Source organism: Salvelinus sp. IW2-2015, unplaced genomic scaffold, assembly GCF_002910315.2.
Source record: "Salvelinus sp. IW2-2015 unplaced genomic scaffold, ASM291031v2 Un_scaffold3352, whole genome shotgun sequence".
Lineage (NCBI taxonomy): Eukaryota > Metazoa > Chordata > Actinopteri > Salmoniformes > Salmonidae > Salvelinus > Salvelinus sp. IW2-2015.
Genome location: NW_019944636.1, coordinates 52300 through 59549, shown reverse-complemented (window position 1 = coordinate 59549; position 7250 = coordinate 52300). Strand labels below are relative to the sequence as shown.

At 48.5% G+C, this 7250-nt stretch overlaps 1 protein-coding gene across 1 annotated transcript in view; it reads right to left on the bottom strand.

The window, feature by feature from the left end:
* LOC112075715 (forkhead box protein P4) overlaps nt 1-7250 on the bottom strand; it is a 44540-nt gene that overhangs the window by 5682 nt on the left and 31608 nt on the right. The gene's annotated exons all lie outside the window — the stretch shown is intronic.

The window sequence follows — 7250 nt, the reverse complement described above, 5'->3', positions numbered from 1 at the left end:
CACACACACACACACACACACACACACACACGTCAGCAAAACTGTACTTTTTGAGTCAATAATTACTGTTGTCATAGACGAGAAGCATGGTAGTAAGGAATAGACTCAAGCTCCATTCACACCAACCTGGGTTTGTCTTGTTGTTTATAGACTGCAGGTTTATTCTCACACTGTGGACTTGATAATATCCAGTCAAGCCACATCAGCGTCAATGCAACATCAGCCTCCCATTAAAGCAGTAAAACACAGATATTTAGGGGAGGGTGTGAAGTAATGGGTGTTTGTGTTAGAGAAAGAGGCATCCCCTTAGTCTATGATTTAGCATGTGGTGGTGTGTGTGTGTGCGTGTGCATGTGTGTGTCTCAGGGCTGTTCTCACCGTCTCACAGCACCAGTCTCCCCAGGCACAGAGAGAGAGATGGGAACCCTCTCTACACACACACCTAACATTTTCTCACACATTACACACACACTCTCACAGACACATACCCCCTAGCCTGCAGACACTCGTCCCTGTTTGCCATTGCTAACTGCAGTTTAGTGGGTGCTACTGTGCTAGAGCCTGTGGAAACGCCTCCCTGCATCTCTACTGAGAGACATCTCAGTCAGCCAGCCAACACACCACAGCCAGGGGCTAGCTAGTGAACAGGAGGGTGTGTGAGAGACAGAGGCCTGGAGAAGCTGGCTGAATGAGGCCAGCACTAGGCTGTGTGTGTAGTAGTATGGCAGCATCGAGTGAATATGTGTAAGATGTGCGTGTGTGTGAGTTTATGTGTGTATGTAGGTACTATAACAGGGCAGTAGTGCGGTAGGTGACATGGCAGGGGAAAGGGGAGAGGACGGGAGGCCTGATGAGATGTGACACTGCCTGTCTCTCTGTCACTTTGTGTTGCCCAGCGGTGGCTTCAGGCTTGGGGCTCAATGTGGTTTACCAGGGGGACCAGGGCCACCGCTAACCCGAACCCCAGCTCCAACACCCTGGGTTCGCCACTATGCTGTTTGGGGGTTCTTGTGGGGTGTTTGTGTTTGGCTGCATCATCTTGAGGGTGGACACCCTCCTCCTCCTTCCCTCCTTCCACCCAGTAGAAAGGGACTGGAATGGACTGGACTGGGAGGTTTATAATTGGAGCCTATGATGCCAGCTTTCCTCTTTAAATTACAAGCTCCAGTGCTTTCACTAAACCCCCAGCCTGGCTCAGACAAGTACAGACACAAGAGCACTATGACTGTGTGTGCTGTGTGTGTGTGTGTGTGTGTGTATGTGATGTGGTGGTGTGTCGTGTGTGTGCTGTGTGTGTGGTGTGTGGTGTTGTTGGTGTGTGTGTGTGTGTGTGTGTGTGTGTGTTTGTGTGTTGTTTTCTCCCAACTGTCATCTCCAGTGTTGGACCACCTGTCTCATCTTCGCACCCTGCCATGGGCTTGTACTGCGGTCATTCAGAGCAGACATGCTTGTTGCAGATGCCTGGAGGAATGAGCAGGAGAGGCAGGTAGAGATGAGCTAAGGTAGATTCGAAGAGGGTAGAGATAGAGGAAGGGGGTAGAATGGACAGGGTCGAGTAGGACAGGGGTAGAGTAGAGAAGGGGTGAGAAGGGAAGGGGTAATGATAGAGAAAGGCGGTTAAGAGATAGAGCAAGGGTAGAGAGAGCACAGCGGATAGAGATAGAGGAAGGGTTAGAGATAGGGAAAGGGTAATGGTATAGAGGAGTAGCAGGTATAGAGTGAAAAGGGTAAGAGATAGAGAAAGGAGTGAATAGAGAGAAGGTTAGGTGAGAAGCATAAGATAAGAAAGTCGAAAGGAGTGATAGAGAAGGTAAGTGAGGAAGGGGGAGGATAGAGGAAGGGGTAGCAGATAGGGATAGGGTAGATGATAGAAGGATGGAAGGAGTAGAGGATTAGAGAAGGGTAGAGGATAGAGGAGGGGTAGAGATAGAGAAAGGGTAGAGTAGAAGGACTAAGAGTTAAGGAGAGATAGAGAAAAGGGTTTAGAGATGTACCTGAAACGGTAGAGATTAGAGGACAGGGTAGAGATGAGAGAAAGGGCTAGAGATAGGAGAAAGGGCATAGAGATAGAGAAAGGATAGAGATAGAGAAGCCGGTAGAATAGAGAAAGGCGAGGCATAGAGATAGAGAAGGGTAAGTAGAGCAAAGGGATAGAAGAATAGAGGGAAGGAGTTAGAGATAGAGGAAGGACGGTAAGAGATAAGGAAGGGGTACGAGAATATAGAAAGGGTAAGAGGATAGAGGAAGCGGGATAAAGATAGACGACAGCAGCGTAGAGATAGAAAAGGGCTAAGAGATAGATAAAGGTAGAGATAGAGGAAGGCGTTAGAGATAGAGAAAAGGGTAGAGATAGAGAACAGGGTATAGAGATAGAAGAAAAGGGTGAGAATAACCGAGACAAGGGGTAGAGATAGAGAAAGGTGTAGAGATAGAGGAAAGGGTAAGAGATAGAGTAAGAGGATAGAGATAGAGAAAAGCCGGCTTAGAGATATGGAGGAAGGGGCTTAGAGATAGAGGAAGGGGTAGCAGATAGAGAAAGGGGTAGAGATAGCGAGGGAAGGGGTATCGAAGATAGGAGGAAGGCGGTGTCCGAAGGGAGAGATAGAGGAAGGGGTTTAGACTAAGAAAGTGTACGAGAAGAAAGGTGGAGATATGAGAAAGGGGTAAGATGATAGACGGAAGGGGTAAGCAAGATAGAGGAAGAGGGTAAAGATGAGAGGGAAGGGGTAGAGATAGAGCAAAGGGTAGAGATAGATAAAGGGTAGAGATAGAGAAAGTCGGTAGAGATAGAGGAAAGGGTAGAGATGCAGGACAGGGTAGAGATAGAGAAAATGGTAGGAGATAATGAAGGGGTAGAGATAGAGGAAGGGGTAGAGATAGAGAAAGGGGTAGAGATAGAGGAAGGGGTAGAGATAGAGAAAGGGTAGAGATAGAGGAAGGGGTAGAGATAGAGAAAGGGGTAGAGATAGAGAAAGGGTAGAGATAGAGGAAGGGGTAGAAATAGAGAAAGGAGAAGAGATAGAGGGAGAGGAATACAACTGGGTTATAACCTACATGACAAGCAAAAGAACGCATATTAATCTGTAATTCACACATATTCAATGGAACACCAGACAGATGTGTCACTGTGTGTGTGTGTGTGTGTGTGTGTGTGTGTGTGTGTGTGTGTATGCTTGCAGCAGACACATAAGCTCCAGTTTGTGTGATTCCGGCCAATGGTGACTTCATTTAAATAAATATTCACATTTATGTGACTGCAGATATTTGTTTATTTAGTTTGTTTAGAGCTTTTCAAGAGACCAGAGGGCTTTACACTCCTATCCAGACAGAAACACATGGAAACACACAACAGTGGGCTTGCACCAAACACTTCACAGTATAAACTAGATTTCCTCCTCACAGAAAAAAACACAACCAAGTCAAAACATGAGGGTCAACTGTTGAACTCAGTGTTAAACAAAATAACCAGTTTACACAGTGGAGGAGAGAGTGAGTAAGAGGAGGTTATGTAAAGAATAATATTATAAGTATACAATTTACTTATAAGATTTTTCCTTTTAATGTAAAAGCTAACTGTGTGTGTGTCCTGCTCTTTGGGCCATGCAAGTGTATCAGAGGAACACCTGAATAATAGCTCATGTGTTATCAGAGGAACACCTGGATAATAGCTCACGTGTTATCAGAGGAACACCTGGATAATAGCTCATGTGTTATCAGAGGAACAGAGAGAGGATCTACTCTCTGATTAACTCCTAATACACTTCTGCCCCCCTGAAATGTGTGTGTCTGAATGGTGGCACTGTTTGTTTCCTCTGGTGTGGGAGGATCCAGGACCTTCTGTCTTTTCCCTCCCTACCGCCCTCTCTTCCTCCCTCTTTCCCCCTCCCTTCCTCATTCCCACCCTACTTCCCTCCCTCCCCTTCATTCCCACTCCCTCCCTCCATCGTCCACCGGCTCATATGCTTCCCTCAACCCCTTCGTCCTCTCCCTACCCCCTCTATTCCCCTCCGCTCCCTCAGTCGCGCCGTGCTCTCCCTTCGCTTGGCTTAGTTCGCTCCCAGCCCTCTTCCTCCCTCCCTGCTCTCTCCTCTCCATGCACCCCCGCTCTCCTACCCACTTACCTCGCCTCCCTCGCTGCTTTCCCTCCATTCCTCATTCCCTCCCTCCTCCGCCCTAGTATTTCCACTATTCCTCCATTCCCCTCCTCCCCCTTCCCTCCCTGCCTCCTTCTGGGCCTGTACTTCCCGTTTGTCTCTGCTCAATGACAAACTCTGAGAAAGTGGTGTGTGTGTCGTTTAGAGAATCATGACCAGTGGTGTGTGTGTTTAAGAGAACGGGGAGTTGTGGGCATAATTAGAAGGAAAGAAGAAATGAAACAATAACAATGGAATGTCATGGCATAGCTAATCCCAGCTAGTAGGAGCGGCTCAAGTGCATGATAATAATAACAAAAACATGATCTCACCCGCTTTTTCCGCTCTACTACCCTCCTCCTTCGTCTATTCCTCCAGCTCCGGCTCCTCGTTCTCCTGCTACTCTGCCCTAACTCTCTCTCCTCTACTCCTAACTCTCTATTCCTCCACTCCCCCTCTCTCTTCCTCCTCTACTCCCTAACTCTCTAGTCCTCCCCCACCTCCTAACTCTCTAGTCCTCCCACTCCCTAACTCTGCTAGTCATCCACTCCCTACTCTCTACTCCTCCTACTCCCTACTCTCTCTCAGTCCTACCCACTCCCTAACTCTCTACTCCTCCACTCCCTAACTATCTAGTCCCCACTCCTACTATTAGTCCTCCCCTCCCTAAACTCTCTAAGTCCTCCAGTCCTCCACTCCCTAACTATCTAGTCCTCCACTCCCTAACTCTCTACGTCCTCCACTCCCTAACTCTAGTCCTCCATCTCCTAACTATCTAGTCTACTCCTCCACTCCCTAACTATCTAGTGCCTAATTCCTCTAACTCTCTACTCCTCCACTCCCTAACTCTAGTCCTCCACTCCCTAACTATCTAGTCCTCCATTCCATACTCTCTACTCCTCCACTCCCTAACTATCTAGTCCACTCCCTAACTCTCTAATCTCAACTCCCTAACTCTGTCCTCCACTCCCTAACTATCTTGGTCCACTCCCTAAACTATCCTACTCCTCCACTACCCTAACTCTAGTCCTCCACTCCCTAACTCTAGTCCTCCACTCCCTACATCTAGCCTCCACTCCCTAACTCTCTACTACCACTCCCTAACTCTCTACTCCACTCCTAACTCTCTACTCCTCCACTCTCTACCTCATCCACTCCTAACCCTACTCCTCACTCCCTAACTCTCTACTCTCCACTCCCTAACTCTCTACTCCTCCACTCCTACTCTCCACTCCCTCACTCTCTACCACGCTCCTACCTCCTCATCCCAACTTCTTACTCCTCCACTCCCTAACTCTCTACTCCTCCACTCCACCTCTAACCTCTTCCTCTTCACTCTCGCACATCACTCTCTCTAACCTAAACCACCCCCCCTCTCTCTCTGTAACTCACTCTCGTCTCTCTCTGTAACTCACTCTCTTCTCTCTCTACCCCTCCTCTTCTCTCTCTCCCTCCTCTCTCTCTAACTCACTCTCTTCTCTCTCTACCCCTCTCCCTTCTCTCTCCCCCTCCTCTCTCTCTGTAACTCACACTCTTCTCTTCTCTCTCTCACTCTCTCTGTAATTCATTCTCTTCTCTCTCTACCTCCTGTCCCTTCTCTCTCTCTCCTCCTCTCTCTCTCTCTGTAACTCATTCTCTTCCCTCCTCTCCTACCCTTCTCCTTCGTCTCGTCCTCCTCTCTCTCTGCCGTCTCTGTGGCTAGTCATAAAGCAGTAGCAGGGTTTTTTCGAGGACTCCCGACAATGAGTCTCTGTTTACGCCTAAGCCCTCTCAGACAGGATTCGCCCACATTACACATTACCCTCAGCCCACTAACACAGCCACAGAGTACTATAGCCAGACAAGCACTGCAGCGAGAGAAGGGAGGGAGGTGAGGAGAAATTAGTGAATGTATCTACTATGCAACAAAAAAAGAGATAGAATAGGAGAAGAGAAGAAAATAGGTGATGGGAAGAAGATAGCGGGGGAAGAAGATAGCGGGGAAGAAATAGCGGGGGAAGGAGATAGCGGGGAAGAAGATAGCGGGGGAAGGAGATAGCGGGGGAAAGATAGCGGGGGAAGAAGATACAGCGGGGGAAGGAGATAGCGGGGGAAGAAGATAGGGGGGAAGGAGATAGCGGGGGAAGAAGATAGCGGGGGAAGAAGATAGCGGTGGAAGGAGTGAAGGGAAGAGAGAAACGGGGGAGAGGATCACGAGATCAGATGAAAGAAAAGAGCTGGAAATAGAAGATGTCCTCCTATCATTCTCTTCTCCTCTTGCCAGAGCGATGACTAAGGAAGGCTGGAGGGGAGAGCATTATCTGTCACCGTTTGGTTCCTCTCTCTCCATCTGCCTGAGGCTGTGTGAAATGAGACACCAAACAACAGCTTTCGTCTCCAAATTTTCCTAGCTGCCTCTGGCTTTGATCTGACTGTCCACTGCCATCATCTCACAAACATACTTCTCTGTCTGTCTGTGTGTGTGTGGTGTGTGTGGTGTGTCTGTGGTGTGTGGGTGTGTGTGTGTGTGTGTGTGTGTGTGTGTGTGTGTGTGTGTGTGTGTGTTGTGTGTGTGTGTGTGACCATGCGAGTTATTACACACTTCCCTGGTGATATCAGCTCAGAGTTGATCATGTAGAAAGACATTTGTTTCTCTCCCTTAGCGGACATTGTTTTGGTTAGGCTTTGGTTAAGGTTCGTGGGCCTCTGTTAAAGGGTTCATAATGGGTTTGTTTCGGTGTCTGTTATGGTGGGTAAGCGGAAGGTGGATCGTCCTGAAGCTGACAGTAGTAGAGATATCAGGATCTCAGTGATCAGACTCAGGCTGTATGGAGTGGCCTGTGTGGTATGATCTCTGTTCTGCCTACATGTGAAACATGTTGTCAGTTGTGTCATCACGTTCTAACAAGATAGTCTGACAGTTGTGAGGACAGGTGTTAATACAGTCCGGGGCACGAGGCGGTTGAGAGTTGAAGTTCTACAACGGCCGGTTCATTGGTCCTCACACCAGGACATGCGCTGTTTACTGGATGCACTCGGCCCGGATGGCGACCACGGAGCACACCACTAGTTTCCTGATCTGTTTGGGGTGTGTTGTGTGGTGTGTGCTGTGTGTGTTGGCTGTGTGGTGGTGACACA